The sequence below is a fragment of the Erinaceus europaeus genome, chromosome 7 (assembly GCF_950295315.1).
Source record: "Erinaceus europaeus chromosome 7, mEriEur2.1, whole genome shotgun sequence".
NCBI lineage: Eukaryota > Metazoa > Chordata > Mammalia > Eulipotyphla > Erinaceidae > Erinaceus > Erinaceus europaeus.
In genome coordinates, this window is record NC_080168.1 from 133,838,489 (window position 1) to 133,865,111 (window position 26,623).

The following is a 26,623-nucleotide window of genomic DNA, read 5'->3' on the forward strand; positions in this document are numbered from 1 at the left end:
AAGTTTCCCGTGATGGGGCTTCCACACGGTGTTGGGTCCTCACACAAAGCCAGGCATGTACTCTACCAGTGAGCTAGCTCCCAGCAATGCAGGGAACATGCAGTGATCTCTTACCTGTTTGAAATGTGAAGCAGATGGAGAAAGGAAAGAGGAAGTAAAGAGACTGGGTGGGAGGAAGGAGGAAAGAGGAAAGCAAGGGAGGAAGGAAGGGAGGAAGGAAGGGCTGAATATGCTTAGAATTTGGCAGAGGCCAAAAAGGTGCTAAGAAGGGTACCTAGCTCTAGATATGACATTCATAAAGGGCCTAAAAAATAACTCTGCAGCTGAACTTGTGTCCGTGTTTTCAGACTTCATTTACCCAAAACTTTAAATTTGTCATCCATTACCATTTTCTATTTTCTTTAGCATACTTTAAGTTAATGTTTCATAAACACTTTAATTACATTTTAAACGGGACAATTTACAGTCCATTTTTTATGTTTTTCTTTAAAATGGCTAACTAGTTAAATTATTAACTTGTGATTATTCAAGGAAACTTACACATGAAATAACCATGTTTGCCACTGTGTACACAATTGGGAACTTTGAGAAATAGCAATAAGTTGAATTTCCTTCTCTGTGGCCCTACATGCACCTTTGACACTTTAAACATGTTTACATATTCATTTATGACTGATAGAGAACCAGAGCATCATTCTGGCATATGCGGTGCCAGGGACTGAACTTGACAGCTCCTGGTCATAAGGCCAGTGCCTTAACCATTGTGCCAAAAGTTCGTTTTCTTTATTTCCACTTTTAAAGTAGAGTTTTTTAAAAATCACTTATTTACTTAGTTGAGAGAGAGAGAAGGAGAGAGGGAGAGATCAGATCACTCAGCTCTAACCTATAAGTGCCAAGGATACAATGTGGGACTTCAGGCTTATAAATTCCGTGCCCATAAGTGCCAAGGATACAATCTGGGACTTCAGGCTTATAAATTCCGTGCCCATCTCGACCCTTTTGGAGTTAATAATTGTACTCAAAAAGGCACTCTGGGATCTTTCACGAGTTAAATCTGTGATTCTTTGCGACGGACCGCTCAGGCAGAGGAGCAGCAGGAAGGATCAGGGAACTCTGAAGGTGACCACCAGGGTGGGTCAGGAGGAGAACAGAATACACCACACTCTGTTGGAGGGTGAATCTGAACTCAAGTTTTATTTAGCAAGTAAGAGTTTATATATCCTTCAGTCTTACATAAACAATATCTGGAACAAAGCTCATTTCTTGATTAGATGGCCTTGCAGTTCTTCTTCTTCTAGCGTTTGCCCTTCTTCTGTAGCCAGTCAACAGCATCAGGTTGAGCCTAATGTAAAGTTTCGAGACCTCCTTTGAATCTGGAGAGGTGGCAGTCGTTGACTATGTGGGTCATAGTCTGTCTGGAGCCGCAGGGGCAGTTCGGGTCATCTCTGGCTCCCCAGCGGTGGAACATAGTGGTGCACCGGCCATGGCCTGTTCAATAGCGATTGAGGAGGGCCCAATCATAACGTGCTAAGTCAAAGCCAGGTTGACGCTTGCAGGGGTCTGTGATGAGGTGTTTGTTCTTTACCTCAGCTGACTGCCAACTCTGTTTCCAAGAGTCTGGAACAGAGAAGTTCAGTGTAGGCGTAGGAGACCAGAACCTTGCAGTTTTACACAGTAATGTCGTTATGGGGTGATGCATTTCTGAGTAATAGGCTTAGCAGATAGTATTTTACATAGAGTTTTAACATATTTCATAAGAGGAGGTAAGTATTATTAAGAATTTTTCCTAAAACTTTATGTATTTGATGACCCATAACTTTGTCCACCTCATTTCTTGTTCATCTGTATCTAATCTGGGAACAGGGGCTGTTCGTCCCTGATTACACAGCATCATTACCATGTACATAATGAAAACAATAATCAGATTTTCCAATTTAGATCTGCTCAGGATGCCAAGACCCACTCCCAGAATTCCTCCTCCTTGAAGAGAGTTTTCCTGGATGCTGACCCTGTCAGACCCGTCATTCTGGAGTTGAGTGGGGCGTGGCAATTCTTCTTCATAGTAAAGCATCAAACCAGAATCTGACCCATGAATTTTTGGGGTTGATTTGTAAAGGTGTAAATCTGAAAACTGCTGTTGTGCTTGAACTGTGAGAATTTTCTTCTTTGAAAAACAAACAAAAACCTTTGATTTTCATGAGGGCAAGAGAAAGGAGAGTACTGCTCTGCTCCAGCATGTTAGAGTTGGGATCAAACTTTCGCTTGTGCAGGCTCTGTGATCTACTGCTGAGCCATTCTGCAGCCGTGAGAAACTTCTTCTTCAGCTCACTGAAAGGGGCTACATTCCTGCTGCTTTCACAGGTGGTGGCTAGACACTTACTAAACCTACATGGCTATTCCCATGTGTAAGCGTCTCTTGGGAAGCATGCCCTGAATAAGTAAATACTTCTTCTATTTTTGTGAGACTGTATAGCTTGGTGGTTAGGAGCTCTGACCAGATGAGTTAGAGCCAGATGGCCTGGGTCATCTGTCAGCTGGTCAAGCATAAGCAAGTGAATTAATCTCTAGGAGTTTTTATTCTCCCGGGGGTACAGCGGGTATGAAAAAGTCCTCCTTCATACTAACAGTTACTTTTACCTCATAGAGTTGGTGCAAAGGGAAACAAAATTTTTTAAAAAGGTAAGTTTTTGTCATTTAAAATATTGCCATGTATGATTGAGGTTATGAAGTGTTTAGCTCATTCCACTTACCAACAGTCAGTCAGAACTGAAGCTCATTCACTATTCAGACAGTACATGGTGTCCTGGATGTCTGGTCATATCAGACCTATACTGAGCTCTGAACAACTTGCAAATGCTCCTTTTCCATTTCCTTAAAAACAGGAAAACTGACTATTTTTGTCTTCTCAAGAACCTTTATTACATTTATTAATCAATTCACCCTAACCAGAGCACTGCTTAGTTTTGGCTTACAGTGGTACTGGGGATTGAACCTGGGACTTTGGAGTCTCAGGCATGAGAGTCTATTTGTATAACCATTATGCTGTCTGCCTTAAGAACCTTTATAACCAAGATTGTTCTCTTAATCAAGAACAAGATTCCCAAGAGTGTGACCTACATTTGTGGCTCATCTGCAGAGTCTCTGTCACTCTGAGCAGATGAATAATGTGGGAATGTATTTTACCCTCCCCAATGCCAGCTATTTCTTTTCCTGCCATCTTACTAGGAGGTTAGTGGTTTACAGCACATTGCTCTAAACATAGGCTCCATTTCCCAGCCCCACATCATGGGTGTCTGCAACACACACTCCTCCCCAGCCTAGGATGCCACCCTCCCCCAAGCTCCCCTCTTCCATTCCTTCCCCAGACCTCCTGGTTTTGGTGCAGTGTCCCACCCCCAGTCTACGTTTCACCCTGTCATCTCCCTTTCTGACTCTGTCTCCCGAGTTTCACATACGTGTGTGGTCAACTCACATTCCTCCCTCTCTTCCTGACTTATCCCACCCCCGCTGCTCCTTCAGGTTCCATGGAAGATAAGGCAAGGACTGTGATTTTAGAGTTTCTGGTCTAGTGTTTGGCCTTTTGATATTTGGCCATGGCTGACCAGTAGTGTGCATATCTCTCTGTCCATGTTCTCCTTCCTTTTCCAGTGTCTTCGCTTGTGGTTCAGCACTACTCTGTCATCTGTCATTCTGTCATTTGTGAGCATGCATATGTTGTTGTACTTGCAGTGTAACCAGAGCTGCCCACACTGGCCATTATGGTGGCATGAGGACAGGGATCGGTGTGGGGACATGCAGTTCCTGGAATTTGCCCTGTTTGCCTCTCATGGCCTGTCTTACATTACAAACGCATTCACCCAGCTAGTCAATAAAGTCAGAATAATGAGGCTAACAATTTACTCTGAAAATTCTGACTCTATTCCAGTGAAGTCTCTTGAATAGGTTATTAACTGACTTGGTACAAGAATAGACCAGGGGTTTCTGCAGTGCATTTCTATTCCATCACATTTTATCTAAAAGGAATTCATGGACTCTTTCATTTTGCATTAAGATGGGCATGTTGAAAAGGGGTGGGGTAAGAGAGCTGACCTCTGTTTAGCACTTGGTCTGTGCCAGTCCTCTGGGAACCTGGACTAGACTAAGGTCTGCGTGTCCTGGGACCATGTCTCTGCTGTATTCTCATTACTGCAGACTGTCTTGTTTGCAATGTACAACCCCTGGTTTGAATAATAAAAACATACACAAGTTATACTTCACTTGTCTGTCTGTCCACCATTCTTCCTTTCTCTACTAAAGCCTGAGCTATTTAAAACTGTGTTGACCTCATTTGAAGACTACCCATGATTTCTATGTCAAATAGTTGATTTTATACTTACTGCTCTGTGACAATGGCAGAGCTAATTGATTTATTGTTTATAGTTTTTTGAACTTGAAATTAGTTTCAGTAGTGTGAATTGAATATATCTATAGGTTTCATGAAAATAACCTTCTAATAAAAATATCACATTTTCTTTTTTTTTTAAATTTTTTATTTAAAAAATAAAGGATTAATGAACAAAAACATAAGGTAGGAGGGGTACAACTCCACACAATTCCCACCACCCAATCTCCATATCCCACCCCCTCCCATGATAGCTTTCCCATTCTCTATCCCTCTGGGAGCATGGACCCAGGGTCGTTCAGGGTTGCAGAAGGTAGAAGGTCTGGCTTCTGTAATTGCTTCCCCGCTGAACATGGGCGTTGACTGGTCGGTCCATACTCCCAGTCTGCCTCTCTCTTTCCCTAGTAGGGTGTGTCTCCGGGGAAGCTGAGCTCCAGGACACATTGGTGGGGTCTTCAGTCCAGGGAAACCTGGCCAGCATCCTGGTGGCATCTGGAACCTGGTGATTGAAAAGAGAGTTAACATACGAAGCCAAACAATTTGTTGAGCAATCATGGACCCAAAGCTTGGAATAGTGGAGAGGAAGTGTTAGGGAGGTACTCACTGCAAACTCTAGTGTACTTCTGCTTTCAGGTATATATTTTGCAGTAGTTTATGGATACGTGTGAACATATGCTCTCTCTCACAGAAACTGGTGTATATCTAGGTTATGGGACTTTGTTAGAAAGTGAACTACCTGAGATGAAATTAGAGTGTACTATAAAAGGAAAGGTCTCACCTGAGTAATGAAGCTGAAGGGTTGTCATTCCACACGTGAAGTCTCTGGACACCGTCTGAGGTGAAGCATGTTGAGGTGGCCATCGTTGTGTTGGTTAGGTTGTGGTCGGCGGATGCAATATTATTTGGTTTGGATTGGGAGATGCATACAGGAAAGTGGGCCCTATCCAAGGGTTCCAGGACTGGGGGAAGTAGGGGCTCTATAGTGGAGATGTGAGGTTCCTGCTGTCTTAGGGTTCAAAAAGACAATCGATAGTTAATGTTATCATCACATTATTTGGTAATTGGGTTAACTTTGAAAAGTCCTTTTGTTATGGTTTGCTGTACAGTATCCAGTATCTTATATATAGCTGTGCTATTGGATGCTTCTATTCTACTTGGTCTAGGCTTTTAAAATATCACAGTTTCTTACTTGCACTATCTAAAGACCCCCTGTATTCTTATGGTGAAAGTCTGGTGCTCCAGGGCAGTTGAAGAGGAAATGCACATGTTGGCCAGTTGGGTGGGGAGGGAGTGAGAGCAGGGTCCCAGCAGGTGTGTCTGAGCCCCTCAGACTTCACTCTCCTACATCAGGTGGGGAGGGAGTGAAAGCAGGGTCCCAACAGGTGTGTCTGAGCCACTCAGACTTTACTCTCCTACATCAGGTGAGGAGGGAGTAAAGCAGGGTCCCAGCAGGTGTGTCTGAGCCCCTCAGACTTCACTCTCCCCACACAGTTTATGTATTTGAGATGAAGATTCTTTTTAATTGGACAGGACACAGAGGAACTGAGAAGAGAGGGGAGATAGGGAGAGAAAGATAGACACCTGCAGACCTGCTTCACTGCTCATGAAGCTTCCTCCCTGCCAGTAGGAAGTGGGGTCTCAAACCTGGTTCTTTGCACTTGGTAATATGTTTAACCAGAGCTCTACCACCCAACCCCTGAAATCAAGAATTAGAACTGAGGTGAAGCAGTGGAAGACACCATCTTCTGCGTCTTGTTTGCATCTGCAGTGCTTTATTTATTTTATTTTATAAGCTATTTTTTATTTGTGATTAGTAGTGGTTTAGCTGATTGTAAGATACAGCATGTATTCCCACACTACATCAGCAGAAGTTCTGTGCCCAGCCTTCCACCGCAGTTCTTCCAAAGTTTAGGGGCAGTTTGCTTACTTCTGTTTTATTTGTTTTTTTCCAAGTTCGTGTGTTAAACATCATCATCACCTTCAGTTCCATCCATTTTGCCCCCAAGGACACAATACCATCACTTTTGAGCCTGCAGTGCTTTAACTCTGTTACTGATTTTCAAAGTTGAGTCATTATGCACTACTCGACAGGTGTTGCTGTGCTCTGATATCACCTCTACTGGTGTTTGATCTTTTTAATAAACTAATTCTCTTAAAATTATTTTTTAGAAAGGGAAATTTATATCACAACTACCAACTGGAGACAGGCATTGCCTACTAAAGAGACATGTAACTACAAAGTTAAATCTAGTGGACAAAGAAATGTGAGCAAACATCTGACTAAACCTGTCTTTCCTGATCTCTAAGCCTGACGCATGTTTCCTGTTAGAGGCTGCTGAGAGACCGGCAGCAAATTCTGTGTCTAACCGGGAAGCAATCACAAGAAACGAACTTAATTTTAACAGACAGGACTGTCTCTTCAGAATATTATATTTATGTTTATATTCATGCTTGTCTGAAATATTACCCCAGATCATTCCTGATAATATGACTCATCTTATACATTGAAAAAAGAATCATCAGACAAGAGTTTTTTTCTTGATTTGGGCATCTGCTATACCACATTTCTTTTGTTGTTATTGGAAACACAGACATTAAAAATAGAAGTTGAACCAGGCTTACTCACTAGAGTGCACACCTTTTCGTGTACAAATACCTGAGTTCAAGTCCCCAATCACCTCATGGGAGTACCATGCACAAGAGGAAGCTGCAGGCGAGGTGAAGCAGTGCTGGGTGTCACACTTCACTCTCTCTCACTCTCTACTGCAAAAAAGTAAAAATGAATCCACCAGGAGTGGTGGGGTTATGCAGGCAGAAAGCCTCAGTGAAGCCCACGTATTGAAGGAAGGAAAGAAAGAGGGAAGAGGATAGAGTAGAGTGGCGCTGGAGAGGTGCAGAGTATAAAATACTGGACTCTCCAGCATGAGAGAACCTGAGTTCAATTATCTCTGTCATCACATGTTCCAGAGTGATGTTCTAGTTCTCTCTCTCTCTCTCAATAATAAATATTTTTTAATTAAAAGAAAGGGAAATAAAAATAGAAGTAGTGTTCCATGCAGACATTTAGACTTTTCAATTTAATGTGTCTGGTAGGGATTTTCCAGTTTTAATTATGTTGACCGCAGTGTCTTACTCTTCCCATAACCCTTGAAAAGGGAAGAAAGAACCTTATTAAGAGCAGGTAGTACTTGGGTGGAGCTCAAAGGAGTCATATTAAGTAGATAAGCCAGGAAGAGAAGGATTACTATGGGATGATCTCACTCCTGGGCAGAACTTAAACAGGAACAGAAAGGGGAAGCAGAGTAAAACTTGGGCTTGTTGGGTGTTGGCACCAAAGCAAAGGACTCTGAGGAAGGAGGACAAGAAGGGCGGGGGAGGGGCTTTCTGGTCTTGGTACAGGACGGTGGACCCAATTTGGGGTGAGAGTGTTTTGCAGCAGACATCCACCTTGGTGAGATGAGAACTGTATTCTCCTCTTCCTCCTCACTCAGTACCACTTGTCTCTGCCAGGGATTGAACCTGGGGCCTCAGAACCTCAGATACAAGTTCCTTTTGCTTGTTTTGTGTTATAAGCTGTGTGCTCTGCTGGGCAACTATTTTCTGGCTCTAGTCTTTGGTTTAACCTATGTGCACATTTCCGTTGGGTGTGCGTGTAAGAGTAGAATTGCTGGGGCTTAGGGCTTGCATGTATTCAGCCTTAGTACCATGTAGTTTTCCAAGAAGTTGTGCTGACTTACATGCCAAGTGTATATAATATATATATGTATATATACACATTTTTAAAAAATATTATCTTTTTTTTACCAGAGCACTGCTCAGCTTTGGCTTATGATAGTGTGGAGGGTTGGACCTAGGGCCTTGGAACTTCAGGCTTGAGAGTCTCTTTGCTTAACCACTCTGCTATCTCCCCCACCCTGTTGCAAATCTTTGCCAAGTTATTGTTCTCATTTCTTATTTTAGCCATTCTGATTGGTGAGCAGTAAATCAAATTGTGGATTTAGTTTTCTTCTTTTCTTTCATTTATATTTTTTAAATCAGAAACTTGCTTGTCATTATTTGAAATATCTATGAGGAAATCATCCTTGCTTACTAAGTTCAGATTTTGTAGGATTAAATATTAAACTTCAACAACAACAATTTGCCCCCTTCGAAGGTCAACAATTAATTGCCAATAAGCTGCCAATAATTATCATTTCAACTGACTATGTAGAAAAATACATCCTGACTTTCCTGACAACCCAGTATTTAGTGTGTTAGGTGCTGGGAGAATGCCCTGACAGACATTAGTTTGAAGTTACTCTGTATCCATCCAGTTCATTAAAAAGAATCTTAGGGAGTTCTGGTGTTTGGAATTGTGTGGAGTTGTACCCCATTTATCCTATGGTTTTGTTAATGTCTCCTTTTTAAAATAAATAAATAAGGAGTATTTTTTTTAATTTATTTTTTATTTAAGAAAGGATAAATTAGGGGGTCGGGCGGTGGCGCAGTGGGTTAAGCGCATGTGGCGCAAAGCGCAGGGACCGGCGTAAGGATCCCGGTTCGAGCCCCCGGGTCCCCACCTGCAGGGGAGTCGCTTCACAGGCGGTGAAGCAGGTCTGCAGGTGTCTATCTTTCTCTCCCCTTCTCTGTCTTCCCCTCCTCTCTCCATTTCTCTCTGTCCTATCCAACAACGAATTGCGTCAACTAAGGGCAATAATAATAACCACAACGAAGCTACAACAAGGGCAACAAAAGGGGGGGGAAATGGCCTCCAGGAGCGGTGGATTCATGGTGCAGGCACGGAGCCCAGCAATAACCCTGGAGGAGGAAAAAAAAAAAGGATTAATTAACAAAACCATAGGGTAGGAGGGGTACAACTCCACACAATTCCCACCACCCAATCTCCATATCCCACCCCCTCCCCTGATAGCTTTCCCATTCTCTATCCCTCTGGGAGCATGGACCCAGGGTCATTGTGGGTTGCAGAAGGTGAAAGGTCTGGCTTCTGTAGTTGTTTCCCTGCTGAACATGGGCGTTGACTGGTTGGTCCATACTCCCAGTCTGCCTCTCTCTTTCCCTAGTAGGGTGGGTCTCTGGGGAAGCGGAGCTCCAGGACACATTGGTGGGGTCCTCAGTCCAGGGAAGCCTAGCCGGCATCCTGATGACATCTGGAACCTGGTGGCTGAAAAGAGAGTTAACATATGAAGCCAAACAAATTGTTGAGCAATCATGGACCCAAAGCTTGGAATAGTGGAGAGGAAGTGTTAGGGGGGTACTCACTGCAAACTCTAGTGTACTTCTGCTTTCAGGTATATATTTTGCAGTAGTTTATGGATACGTGTGAACATATGCTCTCTCTCACAGAAACTGGTGTATATCTAGGTTATGGGACTTTGTTAGAAAGTGAACCACCTGGGATGGAATTAGAGAATGCTATGAAAGGAAAGGTCTCACCCGAGTAATGAAGCTGAAGTGTTGTCATTCCACACCTGAAGTCTCTGGACACAGTCTGAAGTGAAGCATGTTGGCAATCGTTGTGTTGACTAGGTTGTGATCAGCAGATGCACTATTATTTGATATGGATTGGGAGAGGCATACGGGAAAGTGGGCCCTATCCAAGGGTTCCAGGACTGGGGGAAGTAGAGGCTCTATAGTGGAGATGTGAGGTTCCTGCTGTTTAGGGTTCAAAAAGACAATGGATAGTTAATGTTATCATCACATTATTTGGTAATTGGGTTAACTTTGAAAAGTCCTTTTGTTAGGGTTTGCTGTATAGTACCCAGTATCTTGTATGTAGCTGTGCCATTGGTTGCTTCTGATCTACTTGGTCTAGGCTTTTGAGAGTCTGCATATCAATTACACAGCCTATATATTAAAAAGACTCAGTCTGTGTTTTAAAAACTTCGAGACATACAATTAATTTTCCCCCTCTCATATTAATTAACTAGTGATTTATATGACTACACTTTACTAGGAGTGTACATACACACCATTCCCACCACCAAAAGACTGTGTAACATCCCACCCAGCCACCCCCACCCCCCACCAGTCCAGGAAGCTTCATGTCCACCCCTCATCACAGAGTTTTTACTTTGGTGCCCTACTTTCAATTTAGTCAGATCCTGCTTTTAGTTTCCCTTTCAGATCTTCTTTCTCAACTTCTGTTGATGAGTGGGATCATCCCATACTCATCTTTATCTTTCTGACTTAGCTCACTTAACATAATTCCTTCTAGCTCTGTCCAAGATGGGTCAGAGAAGGTGGGTTCATTGTTTTTGATAGCTGCATAGTATTCCATTGTGTACATATACCACAGCTTTCTCAGCCACTCATCTGTTGTTGGGCACATGGATTGCTTCCAGGTTTTAGCTATTATGAATTGTGCTGCTATGAACATAGGATTACACACCTCTTTTTGGTTGGGTGTTATGGAGTCCTTGGGGTATAACCCCAGGAGAGGAATTACTGGGTCATCTGGAAGGTCCATGTCTACCCTTGTGAGAGTTCTCCAGACTGCTCTCCACAGAGGCTGGACCAATTTACTTTCCCACCAGCAGTGCAGGAGAGTTACTTTGTCCCCACAGCCTCTACAGCATTTGTTGCTACTGTCCTTTTTGATGTATGCCATTCTTACAGGAGTGAGGCGGTTAGGTTCTCAATGTTGTCTTAATTTGCATTTCTCTGACAATCAGTGACCTAGAGCAGTTTTTCATATGTTTGTTAGCCTTTTGGGTCTCCTCTGAGGTGAATATTTTGTTCATATCCTCTGCCCATTTTTGGATGGGGTCATTGGCTTTTTTGGTGTTAAGTTTGCTGAGCTCTTTGTATATTTTGGTGATTAGTCTCTTGTCTGATGTCTGGCATGTGAAGATCTTCTCCCATTCTGTGAGGGGTCTCTCTGTTTGTTTAATAGTTTCTTTGGATGTGCAGAAGCTTTTCAATTTGATGTAGTCCCATTGGTTTGTTTCTTATTTAGTCTTTCTTGCAATTGGGTTTATTTCATCAAAGATGTCCTTGAGGTATAGGTGGGATAAAAAAGGAATCTTACTTGGGGGCTGGGTGCAATGGATTAAGCACACAAGGTGTGAAGTGCAAGGACCAGCATAAGGATCCCGGTTGGAGCCCCCGGCTCCACACCTGCTAAAGGCTCACTTCACAAGTGGTGAAGCAGGTCTGCAGGTGTTTATCTTTCTCTCCCCATCTGTGTCTTCTTCCCCATCTCTCTCGATTTAGTCTTCAGGAGCAGTGGATGCGTAGTGCAGGCATCAAACCCCAGTGATAACCCTGGAGGCAAAAAAAAAAAAAAAAGATAAGAAAAAAATCTTACTGGTAGCATTTCCTTTATGTTTATTCATTAATATTTTTTTAGTGATTTAACAGTGTTTTACAAGATTATAGGATAATAAGGGTATATTTCTACACCACTCCCACTATGAACATTCTGTGTGTCTAGCCCTTCCCCCACCATAGTTCTCCCGGGTTCGTAGATAAGGGCTAACTGATTGACAAGTTCATGTGTTTCGAGTCTCCACATCACAACAGGCGGGTGAAATCATCTAGTCGTCCTCCTTCACCTCCTTCCTTGCTTCACTGAGCAATACAAACAGCTCCATCCATTCTGTCCCAATTTTTTCAATTGCTGACTAAAATTCATTGAGTTTATGCCCCATAACTTTTTATCTGTATTTATAAGACTCAAATAAGTGATTTTTACAGGATCCCCCCCCTTTTACTCTATCAAAGTATTCTTCCTACAGCTCTTTCTTTTTCGTTAGATATTTTGAACTTTTAATCAGGAAAATGAAAAGGCATGCACCAGAGAAACATGTGGTTTATTCAAGCAAAAATAGCTGACTCCATGTGGAAGACTGTCTCCATTCTATTTACTTCCGAGGACCTGCCTTCATTTCCTTTCTGAGTTGCTCTAACCTCTGTTACAACTTCTGGATGTCGTTTTTTTCCCCTTCTTCCTTCTCAGATTAAGGAAGCAGGGACCCGCTTCCTCAGGTATTCTCCACATCCCCTTCCCTCTCAGTGATGGGGCGAAAACAAAGGTTCCTGATCACAAAGATTCCAGGTACAGGCAGAACTGGGATTCAGGGCCCTCTAGTCATCTTCCTGGAACATCTCTCCCCTCTGGGAGGATGAACCAGGATCTTTATGGGGAGCAGAAGCTGGGACCTCTGGCTTCTGTAGTTGCTTCTGTGCTGGACATGGGTGTTGGCAGGTGGATCCACACCTCCACCCTCCCTCTTTCCTTAGTGAGGTCAGGTGAGGTTCCCCATAATATTTTCTCAAGGCAAGGAGAGTGGCAGTGCTTGAAGCAACACATCTAAGACTTTTGAACTTCCCAATTGGTTTTAACTTTCAAGTCCCTGATGATCTGTGATTGATACTTTTCATTATGTTTACTAATCCTATGGAAATTCTTGTTTTTATTTTATTTATTTGCCTATTCTTCTGTTGAGTCTCATTGATTTATAGAAGTTCTCTATATATTCTCTGTGTGAGTTACTTTTCTAGCATAAGTTTCTTCTCCAAATTTGATTTTTTTCTCATTGTTGTCCTTATTTTTTAACTAATTTATTTATTTTAAAAAAGGAGACACTAACAAAACTGAAGGATAGGAGGGGTACAACTCCACACAGTTCCCACCACGAGAACTCCATATCACATCCGCTCCCCTGACAGCTTTCCCATTCTCTATCCCTCTGGGAGTATGGACCCAGGGTCATTGTGGGATGCAGAAGGTGGAAGGTCTGGCTTCTGTAATTGCTTCCCCACTGAACATGGGCGTTGACTGGTGGATCCATACTCCCAGCCTGCCTCTCTCTTTCCCTAGTTGGGTGGGGCTCTGGGGAATTGGAGCTCCAGGACACATTAGGGTGGTTGTCTGTCCAGGGATGTCTAATCAGCATCATGCTGGCATCTGGAACCTGGTGGCTGAAAAGAGAGTTAACATACAAAGCCAAACAAATTGTTGAACAATTATGGATGTAAAGGCTGGAATAGTGCAGATGAAGTGTTGGCGGGTACTCACTGCAGATTATTGTGTACTTTTGCTTTTAGGTATATATTTTGCCCTAGTTTATGGATACGTGTGAATATATGCTCTATCTCAGGGGACCTGGTCTATATCTAGGTTTTGGGACTTTGTTAGAAAGTGAACCACCTGGAATGGAATTAGAGTATACTATGAAAGGGAAGGTCTCACCCGAGTAATGGAGCTGAAGGGTTGTCATTCCACACCTGAAGTCTGTGGACACAGTCTGAAGTGAAGCATGCTGAGGTGGCACTCGTTGCATTGATTAGGTTGCGCTTGGTGGATACAGTATTATTTGGTATGAGTTCAGAGAAGCACACAGGAAAGTGCACCCACCCTAAGGTTCCAGGACTGGGGGAAATATAGGCTCTATAGTGGAAATGTGAGGTTCCTGCTGTCTTAGGGTTCAAGAAGACAATGGATAGTTAATGTTCAGTCTTTATTCATGTGGAACACAGTGCAATATAAGCTATCTCTAATCACAATCCTGTCCTTATATATCCTAAGGCAGAAGAGTCAGGTCCGAAGAGGATGTACGTAGGATAGGGGGTGGGGAGAAGGAAAAAGTGTGCAAACAGTGAGGATTAAACCAGTGTGAGGCAGGGTAGTGCTTAGTTAACAGTGGTTATGTAAATAGAATACAGGGTTAAGCAGGGGGGATTAAACCAATGAAACAGAAGGGGTCTTAGAAGCATAATTTAGAAGCATACCAACAATTAATTAAATAGTGATTTAAATGACTACAAATTAATAGGAGTGTACATAAACACCATTCCCACCACTGAAAGACTGTGTCCCATCCCACCCATCCACCCTCGCCTGCCCCTGCCACCCCATGAAGCCAAATGTTGACCCTTGCCCTCACCCCAGGGTTTTTACTTTGGTGCCCTACACCAGATTTAGTCAAATCCTGCATTTAGTTTCCCTTTCTGTTCTTCTTTCTCAACTTCTGTTGATGAGTGGGATCATCCCATACTCAGCTTTATCTTTCTGACTTAGCTCACTTAACATAATTCCTTCTAGCTCCATCCAAGATGGGTCAGAGAAGGTAGGTTCATTATTCTTAATAGTTGAAGTAGTATAGCATGATTTTTGGGATTTCTGTGGTGTCAGTTGTGATATCTCCTCTATCATTTACAATTCTATTAATTTGAGTCTTCTCCCTTTTTTTAGTGAGTCTGGCTAAGGGTTTGTCAATCTTGTTTAATTTTTCAAAGAACCAACATTTGGTTTCATTGATCTTTTGTATGGTTCTCTTATTTTCACTGTTGTTTATTTCTGCTCTAATTTTAGTGATTTCTGTCCTTCTGGTTGCTTTAGGGTTCCTTTGTTCCTCTTCCTCTAAGTCTTTAAGGTGTGCAGTAATGTCATTTATTTGAACTTTTTCTTATTCTTTAATATGTGATTGTATGGCTATGAGTTTCCCTCTCAATACTGCTTTAGCTGTGTCCCAAATATTTTGATAAGGTTGTGTCTTCATTTTCATTTGTTTCCAGGAACATTTGAATTTCTTGTTTGAGTGTCTCTCTGACCCAGTGGTTCTTAAGCAGCATGTTGTTGAGTTTCCAAATTCTGTGTCTTTTAGTAATTTTCTCTTTGTTGTTAAAGTTTGGCTTTACTCCACTGTGGTCTGACAAGATACTTGGGGTTATTTCAATGCTCTTGAATTTGTTGATGTTGTCTTTGTGGCCTAACATGTGGTCTATCCCTGAGTATGTGCTGTATGGATTTTAAAAGAATGTGTATTCCAGTTTTTTGGGGTGAAGAACTCTGAAAATGTCCAGGAGATCTAGTCTGTCCATCTCTTCATTTAATACTCTTGTTTCTTTCTCTGCTTTGTTGATCTGTCTAAGTGTGAGAGTGGGGTGTTAAAAGTCTCCCACTATTATTGTATTACTATTGATGTATTTTTGTAGTTCTTTCAGTAGGTGTTTGATGTATTTAGATGGCCACTCATTGGGTGCATAGATGTTAATAATTGTTACGTCTTCTTGGTTGATTGATCCTCTAATCATTATTTCATGGCCTTGACTATCATTTATTACTTTATTTAATTTAAAGTCTATTGTTTCAGAGCTGAGAATGGCTGTCCCTGCCTTTTTTCTGGTCCATTAGCCTGTATGTTAGTTTTCTATCCTTTCACTTTAAGTCTGTGTTTGTCTTGTTGGGTCAGGTGGGATTCTTGCAAGCAGCATATGGTTGGTTTATGTTTTTTGATCCATCCTCACACTCTGTGCCTTTTGATGGGTGAGTTTAAGCCATTGACATTTATTGATATTATGGATTTAATGTATTGTGCTATTATTCAACAATTTTTTATTTGCTCTGTTATAGGGCAAGTATTATGGTGATGTTCTTGTTTATAAGAGGCCTTTTAGAACCTCTTTCAGGGCAGGCTTGGTGATGGTTGCCTCCTTTAACTGTTCTCTGAGAAGGTTTTTATCCCTCCATCCCTTTTGAATGAAAGTCTAGCAAGATATATTATCCTTGGTTGAAACCCTTTTTCATTCAGGGCTCGATAGATATCTTGCTATTCTCTTCTGGCTTTTAGAGTTTGAGTGGAGAAGTCTGCTGATAGTCTTATGGGTTTTCCCCTGTATGTGACTTTTTGTTTTTCTCTTGCAGCCTTTAGGATCCTTTCTTCATCCTTACTTCTTTTCATTGTAACTATGATGTGTCTTGGTGTCTTCAGGTCTGGGTTGATTCTGTTTGGGACTCTCTGGGCCTCTTGAATCTTAATGTCCTTTCTGTTGTTCAGGTCTGGGAAGTTTTCTTCTATAATTTCCTCTAGAATGTTTATTTCCCCTTCCTCTTTTTCTTCCTCTGGCAGGCCAATGATACGAATGTTACTTCTTTTGAGATCATCCCATATGTCTCTGTTGTTGTTTTCAGTGTCTCTCAATCTCTTTTTGAGGTCTTTAACTCTTTCTTAGTTTTCTCTAGTTCATCCTCTGTCTGGCTAATTCTGTTTTCTCCTTCTGTTAGTCTGCTTTCCCTTCCCTCAGCTTCATTCTTCAGTTCAGTTATAGTATTAGCTTGTTCTGCTAATTGACCTTTTAGTTTAGCTATTTCAGCTGTCAGTTCTCTAATTACCTCGAGGTAGCTAGTATTTTCCTTGAGGGTCTCATCTGTTGTTTCCCTAATTCTGCTAGCCCTTTCCTCCATAGTTGTCTTCATTTCTGTGAGTATTCGGTTTTCTATTGCTTGCATACTTTTCTTATCTATGGTTACTTCTGATTGATTTGGAGTTTTTTCTGGGCTCCTGTCTTCATTCATTGTAGTAGCAGTTTTATTTGCTCTTGGTTCATCTATTTTTTTACTGATGTGTTTTTTATTTTTCTGTTCTATTGTTCTTCAGTTGTTGTGTTTTAAGTACAAGCCACACTATATTAAATACCTTTATGACTAATGCAGTCACCAACCTCAGAAATTACAACAGTCATAACTGAAACAAGGATTGATGCAGTTTAACCAATACCAGTTATCCAAAAAAATGCCTCCAGTCTAAGAAAAAGCAATGACCAAATCCAAATGAAAAAGAGAGAAAGGAAAAAAAGGAACAAGAGTAGATAATTATTCAAATCTACCATCCACTGTAAAGTCAAGGGGTAGCAAAAGGAAAAAGGGAGGTAGAGAAGACACACACACACACACACACACACACACACACACACACACACACACACAGAGTCCACTCTGAGTCAGATTTTCCCCACAATAATTTACAAATGAGTATCAGTGAATTCAGAAAGCAGAAGAAGGAGGAAGGTAGAAAAGAAGACAAGAACGAGAAAAAGAGAAAAATAAAAAAAGAACAGTGAAAGGAAAGAGTTTTTCTTTTTCTTATTTTTTAATTAGCTAGGAGGAGGGAGAAATGGGAGAGTGGATAGAGGAGGTAGAGTAAAACAAGTTCCTTTCTCAATGGATAGGACACCCAGTCAGCTAGCAATGGAAAAAACAATAACAGTTAATTTTGGTCAACCTGAGGGGTGGGGGGAAAGGAACATGCATATATATAATAGTAATAATAAGATAGAACAGAGTAAAAAACCCTAATAGTCAGTCTGCAGCTTGGACTGCTCCCGATTGGCTCAGGCAGCCTGAGCAAAGACAGCCAATTGTTAAAACAAACAAACAAACAAACAACAACAAAAAACTCCAGGTGGTCTTTCCCAGGCAGGGGTGAGGCTCTGATTGGTCAGATATTTTGTCACTCAACTAGAACTGGAGGTTAGAAAAAAAAAAGAGAGAGAAATAAATCAAAAAGGAAAAGGATTGGAATCACATCCCTGGTGAGCCAGGAATCTTGGTAAAGAAAAAAGCTCAGTGGGAAGCCTGCTAGTATCATCTCTCCAGCCCTTGCAGTCTGGTTATGGGGTGGGGAAAGGGATGCACTTCAGAAGTAATCAAAAGATTTCTTTTATTTTTTCTCTGTTTTCCAAACCAAGCTGAGCTATAGTCACCTCCTTGGTGTCACACTTAGGACCCCTTATTCACCATCCTGCTGACGGCCCAGTATCATACCTTATCTATCAGTTGTTGTTGGAGCTCATATCAGCAGCTGCCTCCAAGTTGCCATCTTGGCTACACCCACCGATTTTTTTCTCATCTTGACTCATGTCTTTTGATGAACCAAGTTCTTCCAACATAATTTTATCATTTTTTTCTTTTGTGGTTAGGGGATTTTGTGCTCTGCTTGAGAAATCTTTGCTAGTTGCAAACATAATTCCAGTGATGATTGATCACATCTTGGTTATTTATGATTTATCATATCATTATTTCAGGGTTACAAGTTTAGGTTACTTCTCATCAATAATAAACAACAACAGTTCATCTTGAAATTTCAATTCCTTTGGAAAGATTTTTTTTTAATTTTTTAATTTAATTTTTAAATTTTTTTATTTTTCCCCTTTTGTTCTTTATCAGTGTTGTTATTATTGTTGTTGTTATTGCTGTTAGGATAGAGAGAAATTGAGAGAGGAGGGGAAGATAGAGAAGGGGAGAGAAAGATAGACACCTGAAGACCTGCTTCACTGCTTGTGAAGCAACCCCCTGCAAGTGGGGAGCCAGGGGCTCAACCCAGCATCCTCATGCCTGTCCTTGTGGTTTGCGTCATGTGTGCTTAACCCTCTGCGCTACTGCCCGGCCCCTCTTTGGAAAGATCTTTGAGGGCTATTGTTTTGGTTTGCTTTTTGTTTCAGGGTAGATTAGTCTCCTATAGCTAACAAATGTATCCTGAGATGTTACACTTCAGTAAAATAATATTCTCTCTCTTTCTCTCTCTCTCTCTCTCTCTTGCCTCCAGAATTACCACTTAGCTTAGAGCCTGCATTACAAATTCTCTGCTCCTGTGGCTATTTTATTTTATAGGTCAGGACAGAGGAAAACTGGGAGGGGAGGGGGAGGTAAAATGGGAGAGAGAAAGAGAGATACCTGCAGCCCTGCTTCACTGCTTGTGAAGCAACCTCCCTGCAGGCAGGGAGCCAGAGGCTGGAGGTGGGATCCTTGCCAGGTCCTTGTGCTTCATGCTATGTGCCCTTAACTGGGTTCACCACTGCCCTGCCCCTAAAATAATATTTTCACCGTTGATTTTTTTGTTTGTTTTGTTTTGCTCAGCTCTGGCTTATGGTAGTACAGGGGATTGAACCTGGGACTCTGGAGCCTGAGGCATGAGAGTCTCTTTACATAACTATTATACTATCTACCCCTGCCTGCCCCAGTTTTTTTTCACTTTTTAAAAAAAATTTCCTTGTAACCTTCAAATGTAGAAGGAAATTCAGTGCTTGCTCAATACTTTTTTTGGCGACAGATTGGACTAAAGAAAAAAGCACCTGTTTAGTACAATTCACTTTTTGTCTTATACTTTTTTTTCTAACTTCAGATTCAGTTTATTGAGGAAATTGTGGATCAACAGGGCTGTTGTCACAGGGGCACATACCTACATGTCTGCCAGGTAGGTGTCAGTTCACTGAACCCTCCATTAAACTGTCCTCCTCCTTCACCAGCAGGTGCTATTGTTGGGGATAAGCACCTAGCACTGTTCTGCCTCCTGCATATGCTGTGAGAAAAAGCCCCCCCTGTGCTGCCCCTTGGTGTGTGTGTTAGGTCTCTTCTGTGAGTAGGATGTCTGTTATCTGTCCTCCTGGCACATTTCACTCAGCATGACACCCCATCCATGTTGTATCAGAAGAGAAGATCTTACTCTACGCTGTGTAGCATTCCACTGTGTGTATAGTGTAGCCTCCTTAAGCATTCATTTCTTTCTGGATACCTGGGTTGTTTACAAAATTTGACTTACAGATAATGCTGGAGATAGGGTGAAGTAGGTCTGTGGTATCTCTCTCTCCCTCTCCCACCCTAGCCCCCACTCTCAGTTTCCCTCTGGCCTACCCTGAGGTTGGCCATCTACAGGGAGTGACTGGAAAGGATCAAAAGAGACTGCCATTTTTCACGGAGAAAGATAATTCACAGGGAGTAGACACATTTGTTTCTCTGGAGAGCTTGCAAGATTGATTAGAAAACATCTCTGCTTACTATTTTTTCCCAGAAAAATACTAGTATGGTGGATTTGAAAGAGAAGTGCTAGAAGAGCTGTTTTACCTGCACTAGTACACCAACCTACTTGTATTGGCAATGATGTGAAATCCAGATAAGGTATGCTACCAAAGAGATGAACAAATACTTGTGGAGGCCCTTTTACTGTGATGGAGATGTTAATCGATAGAAACTAGACAAGTTTTTCAGTAGTATGTAATACAGAACACATGTTATTGACTTGAGTTCCATAGTCCCTGAAGACAAATATAAACTAAAACGACATGTACATATTTTTAATTGATGGGCTAGTGGCATATAGTATAGCCCTTAGCACAGGCACACTACAAATATTTGGAATTGATAGGCCAGCAGATATAGTGTAGTATTTACACAGGCACAGCCTCTTGTCTCCCTTGATCACTGACTAGGGGAATCAGCAGGACAACAGTGTGTTACTGCATGCTGTCCTCACTCTACTTCTCCACAGTGTTCCTGCATGCTGTGCTCTCTCTCCTTCTCCACAGTGTTCCTGCATGCTGTCCTCACTCTCCTTCTCCACAGTGTTCCTGCATGCTGTCCTCACTCTCCTTCTCCACAGTGTTCCTGCATGCTGTCCTCTCTCTCCTTCTCCACAGTGTTCCTGCATGCTGTGCTCTCTCTCCTTCTCCACAGTGTTCCTGCATGCTGTCCTCACTCTCCTTCTCCACAGTGTTCCTGCATGCTGTCCTCACTCTACTTCTCCACAGTGTTCCTGCATGCTGTCCTCTCTCTCTCCTTCTCCACAGTGTTCCTGCATGCTGTCCTCACTCTACTTCTCCACAGTGTTCCTGCATGCTGTGCTCTCTCTCCTTCTCCACAGTGTTCCTGCATGCTGTCCTCTCTCTCTCCTTCTCCACAGTGTTCCTGCATGCTGTCCTCACTCTACTTCTCCACAGTGTTCCTGCATGCTGTGCTCTCTCTCCTTCTCCACAGTGTTCCTGCATGCTGTCCTCACTCTCCTTCTCCACAGTGTTCCTGCATGCTGTCCTCTCTCTCCTTCTCCACAGTGTTCCTGCATGCTGTCCTCTCTCTCTCCTTCTCCACAGTGTTCCTGCATGCTCTCCTCTCTCTCCTTCTCCACAGTGTTAGTGTTCCTGCATGCTGTGCTCTCTCTCCTTCTCCACAGTGTTCCTGCATGCTGTCCTCACTCTCCTTCTCCACAGTGTTCCTGCATGCTGTCCTCTCTCTCCTTCTCCACAGTGTTCCTGCATGCTGTCCTCTCTCTCTCCTTCTCCACAGTGTTCCTGCATGCTCTCCTCTCTCTCCTTCTCCACAGTGTTCCTGCATGCTGTCCTCACTCTCCTTCTCCACAGTGTTCCTGCATGCTGTCCTCTCTCTCCTTTTCCACAGTGTTCCTGCATGCTGTCCTCTCTCTCTCCTTCTCCAGAGTGTTCCTGCATGCTGTCCTCTCTCTCCTTCCCCACAGTGTTCCTGCTTGCTGTCCTCTCTCTCCTTCTCCAGAGTGTTCCTGCATGCTGTCCTCTCTCTCTCTCCTTCTCCACAGTGTTCCTGCATGCTGTCCTCTCTCTCTCCTTCTCCACAGTGTTCCTGCATGCTGTCCTCTCTCTCCTTCTCCACAGTGTTCCTGCATGCTGTGCTCTCTCTCCTTCTCCACAGTGTTCCTGCATGCTGTGCTCTCTCTCCTTCTCCACAGTGTTCCTGCATGCTGTCCTCTCTCTCTCCTTCTCCACAGTGTTCCTGCATGCTGTCCTCTCTCTCTCCTTCTCCACAGTGTTCCTGCATGCTGTCCTCACTCTACTTCTCCACAGTGTTCCTGCATGCTGTCCTCTCTCTCTCCTTCTCCACAGTGTTCCTGCATGCTGTCCTCACTCTACTTCTCCACAGTGTTCCTGCATGCTGTGCTCTCTCTCCTTCTCCACAGTGTTCCTGCATGCTGTCCTCTCTCTCTCCTTCTCCACAGTGTTCCTGCATGCTGTCCTCACTCTACTTCTCCACAGTGTTCCTGCATGCTGTGCTCTCTCTCCTTCTCCACAGTGTTCCTGCATGCTGTCCTCACTCTCCTTCTCCACAGTGTTCCTGCATGCTGTCCTCTCTCTCCTTCTCCACAGTGTTCCTGCATGCTGTCCTCTCTCTCCTTCTCCACAGTGTTCCTGCATGCTGTCCTCTCTCTCTCCTTCTCCACAGTGTTCCTGCATGCTCTCCTCTCTCTCCTTCTCCACAGTGTTCCTGCATGCTGTCCTCACTCTCCTTCTCCACAGTGTTCCTGCATGCTGTCCTCTCTCTCCTTCTCCACAGTGTTCCTGCATGCTGTCCTCTCTCTCTCTCCTTCTCCACAGTGTTCCTGCATGCTGTCCTCTCTCTCTCCTTCTCCACAGTGTTCCTGCATGCTCTCCTCTCTCTCCTTCTCCACAGTGTTCCTGCATGCTGTCCTCTCTCTCTCTCCTTCTCCACAGTGTTCCTGCTTGCTGTCCTCTCTCTCCTTCTCCAGAGTGTTCCTGCATGCTGTCCTCTCTCTCTCTCCTTCTCCACAGTGTTCCTGCATGCTGTCCTCTCTCTCTCCTTCTCCACAGTGTTCCTGCATGCTCTCCTCTCTCTCCTTCTCCACAGTGTTCCTGCATGCTGTCCTCTCTCTCTCTCCTTCTCCACAGTGTTCCTGCATGCTGTCCTCTCTCTCTCCTTCTCCACAGTGTTCCTGCATGCTGTCCTCTCTCTCTCCTTCTCCACAGTGTTCCTGCATGCTGTCCTCTCTCTCCTTCTCCACAGTGTTCCTGCATGCTGTCCTCTCCTCTCTCTCCTTCTCCACAGTGTTCCTGCATGCTGTCCTCTCTCTCCTTCTCCACAGTGTTCCTGCATGCTGTCCTCTCTCTCCTTCTCCACAGTGTTCCTGCATGCTCTCCTCTCTCTCCTTCTCCAGAGTGTTCCTGCATGCTGTCCTCTCTCTCCTTCTCCACAGTGTTCCTGCATGCTGTCCTCTCTCTCTCCTTCTCCACAGTGTTCCTGCATGCTGTCCTCTCTCTCCTTCTCCAGAGTGTTCCTGCATGCTGTCCTCTCTCTCCTTCTCCACAGTGTTCCTGCATGCTGTCCTCTCTCTCCTTCTCCACAGTGTTCCTGCATGCTGTCCTCTCTCTCCTTCTCCACAGTGTTCCTGCATGCTGTCCTCTCCTCTCTCTCCTTCTCCACAGTGTTCCTGCATGCTCTCCTCTCTCTCCTTCTCCACAGTGTTCCTGCATGCTGTCCTCTCTCTCCTTCTCCACAGTGTTCCTGCATGCTGTCCTCTCTCTCCTTCTCCACAGTGTTCCTGCATGCTGTCCTCTCTCTCTCCTTCTCCACAGTGTTCCTGCATGCTGTCCTCTCTCTCCTTCTCCACAGTGTTCCTGCATGCTGTCCTCTCTCTCCTTCTCCACAGTGTTAATGCATTCTGTCCTCTCTCCTTCTCCACAGTGTTCCTGCATGCTGTCCTCTCTCTCCTTCTCCACAGTGTTCCTGCATGCTGTCCTCTCCTCTCTCTCCTTCTCCACAGTGTTCCTGCATGCTCTCCTCTCTCTCCTTCTCCACAGTGTTCCTGCATGCTGTCCTCTCTCTCCTTCTCCACAGTGTTCCTGCATGCTGTCCTCTCTCTCCTTCTCCACAGTGTTCCTGCATGCTGTCCTCTCTCTCTCCTTCTCCACAGTGTTCCTGCATGCTGTCCTCTCTCTCCTTCTCCACAGTGTTATGCATTCTGTCCTCTCTCTCTCCTTCTCCACAGTGTTCCTGCATGCTGTCCTCTCTCTCCTTCTCCACAGTGTTCCTGCATGCTGTCCTCTCTCTCTCTCCTTCTCCACAGTGTTCCTGCATGCTGTCCTCTCTCTCCTTCTCCACAGTGTTCCTGCATGCTGTCCTCTCTCTGTCCTTCTCCACAGTGTTCCTGCATGCTGTCCTCTCTCTCTCCTTCTCCACAGTGTTCCTGCATGCTGTCCTCTCTCTCCTTCTCCACAGTGTTCCTGCATGCTGTCCTCTCTCTCTCTCCTTCTCCACAGTGTTCCTGCATGCTGTCCTCTCTCTCCTTCTCCACAGTGTTCCTGCATGCTGTCCTCTCTCTCTCTCCTTCTCCACAGTGTTCCTGCATGCTGTCCTCTCTCTCCTTCTCCACAGTGTTCCTGCATGCTGTCCTCTCTCTCTCCTTCTCCACAGTGTTCCTGCATGCTGTCCTCTCTCTCCTTCTCCACAGTGTTCCTGCATGCTGTCCTCTCTCTCTCTCCTTCTCCACAGTGTTCCTGCATGCTGTCCTCTCTCTCTCCTTCTCCACAGTGTTCCTGCATGCTGTCCTCTCTCTGTCCTTCTCCACAGTGTTCCTGCATGCTGTCCTCTCTCTCTCCTTCTCCACAGTGTTCCTGCATGCTGTCCTCTCTCTCCTTCTCCACAGTGTTCCTGCATGCTGTCCTCTCTCTGTCCTTCTCCACAGTGTTCCTGCATGCTGTCCTCTCTCTCCTTCTCCACAGTGTTCCTGCATGCTTTCCTCTCTCTCTCCTTCTCCACAATGTTCCTGCATGCTGTCCTCTCTCTCTCCTTCTCCACAATGTTCCTGCATGCTGTCCTCTCTCTCCTTCTCCACAGTGTTCCTGCATGCTGTCCTCTCTCTCCTTCTCCACAGTGTTCCTGCATGCTTTCCTCTCTCTGTCCTTCTCCACAGTGTTCCTGCATGCTGTCCTCTCTCTCCTTCTCCACAGTGTTCCTGCATGCTGTCCTCTCTCTCTCCTTCTCCACAGTGTTCCTGCATGCTGTCCTCTCTCTGTCCTTCTCCACAGTGTTCCTGCATGCTGTCCTCTCTCTCTCCTTCTCCACAGTGTTCCTGCATGCTGTCCTCTCTCTCCTTCTCCACAGTGTTCCTGCATGCTGTCCTCTCTCTGTCCTTCTCCACAGTGTTCCTGCATGCTGTCCTCTCTCTGTCCTTCTCCACAGTGTTCCTGCATGCTGTCCTCTCTCTCCTTCTCCACAGTGTTCCTGCATGCTGTCCTCTCTCTCTCCTTCTCCACAGTGTTCCTGCATGCTGTCCTCTCTCTCCTTCTCCACAGTGTTCCTGCATGCTGTCCTCTCTCTGTCCTTCTCCACAGTGTTCCTGCATGCTGTCCTCTCTCTCTCCTTCTCCACAGTGTTCCTGCATGCTGTCCTCTCTCTGTCCTTCTCCACAGTGTTCCTGCATGCTGTCCTCTCTCTCTCCTTCTCCACAGTGTTCCTGCATGCTGTCCTCTCTCTCCTTCTCCACAGTGTTCCCGCATGCTGTCCTCTCTCTGTCCTTCTCCACAGTGTTCCTGCATGCTGTCCTCTCTCTGTCCTTCTCCACAGTGTTCCTGCATGCTGTCCTCTCTCTCTCCTTCTCCACAGTGTTCCTGCATGCTGTCCTCTCTCTCTCCTTCTCCACAGTGTTCCTGCATGCTGTCCTCTCTCTCCTTCTCCACAGTGTTCCTGCATGCTGTCCTCTCTCTCCTTCTCCACAGTGTTCCTGCATGCTGTCCTCTCTCTCTCTCCTTCTCCACAGTGTTCCTGCATGCTGTCCTCTCTCTCCTTCTCCACAGTGTTCCTGCATGCTGTCCTCTCTCTCTCTCCTTCTCCACAGTGTTCCTGCATGCTGTCCTCTCTCCTTCTCCACAATGTTCCTGCATGCTGTCCTCTCTCTCTCCTTCTCCACAGTGTTCCTGCATGCTGTCCTCTCTCTCCTTCTCCACAGTGTTCCTGCATGCTGTCCTCTCTCTCTCTCCTTCTCCACAGTGTTCCTGCATGCTGTCCTCTCTCTCTCCTTCTCCACAGTGTTCCTGCATGCTGTCCTCTCTCTGTCCTTCTCCACAGTGTTCCTGCATGCTGTCCTCTCTCTCTCCTTCTCCACAGTGTTCCTGCATGCTGTCCTCTCTCTCCTTCTCCACAGTGTTCCTTCATGCTGTCCTCTCTCTGTCCTTCTCCACAGTGTTCCTGCATGCTGTCCTCTCTCTCCTTCTCCACAGTGTTCCTGCATGCTTTCCTCTCTCTCTCCTTCTCCACAATGTTCCTGCATGCTGTCCTCTCTCTCTCCTTCTCCACAATGTTCCTGCATGCTGTCCTCTCTCTCCTTCTCCACAGTGTTCCTGCATGCTGTCCTCTCTCTCCTTCTCCACAGTGTTCCTGCATGCTTTCCTCTCTCTGTCCTTCTCCACAGTGTTCCTGCATGCTGTCCTCTCTCTCCTTCTCCACAGTGTTCCTGCATGCTGTCCTCTCTCTCTCCTTCTCCACAGTGTTCCTGCATGCTGTCCTCTCTCTGTCCTTCTCCACAGTGTTCCTGCATGCTGTCCTCTCTCTCTCCTTCTCCACAGTGTTCCTGCATGCTGTCCTCTCTCTCCTTCTCCACAGTGTTCCTGCATGCTGTCCTCTCTCTGTCCTTCTCCACAGTGTTCCTGCATGCTGTCCTCTCTCTGTCCTTCTCCACAGTGTTCCTGCATGCTGTCCTCTCTCTCCTTCTCCACAGTGTTCCTGCATGCTGTCCTCTCTCTCTCCTTCTCCACAGTGTTCCTGCATGCTGTCCTCTCTCTCCTTCTCCACAGTGTTCCTGCATGCTGTCCTCTCTCTGTCCTTCTCCACAGTGTTCCTGCATGCTGTCCTCTCTCTCTCCTTCTCCACAGTGTTCCTGCATGCTGTCCTCTCTCTGTCCTTCTCCACAGTGTTCCTGCATGCTGTCC

The 26,623-nt window shown here is 44.5% G+C and overlaps 1 long non-coding RNA gene across 1 annotated transcript in view; it reads left to right on the forward strand.

The window, feature by feature from the left end:
* The first annotated feature begins 1,078 nt into the window (after positions 1–1,078).
* Positions 1,079–26,623, forward strand: part of LOC132539334 (uncharacterized) — a 67,146-nt gene continuing 41,601 nt past the window's right edge. The window contains exons 1-2 of the long non-coding RNA XR_009550584.1: positions 1,079–1,119; positions 19,285–19,356. This is a non-coding gene — a long non-coding RNA (uncharacterized LOC132539334). The remainder of the gene's footprint in view (positions 1,120–19,284; positions 19,357–26,623) is intronic.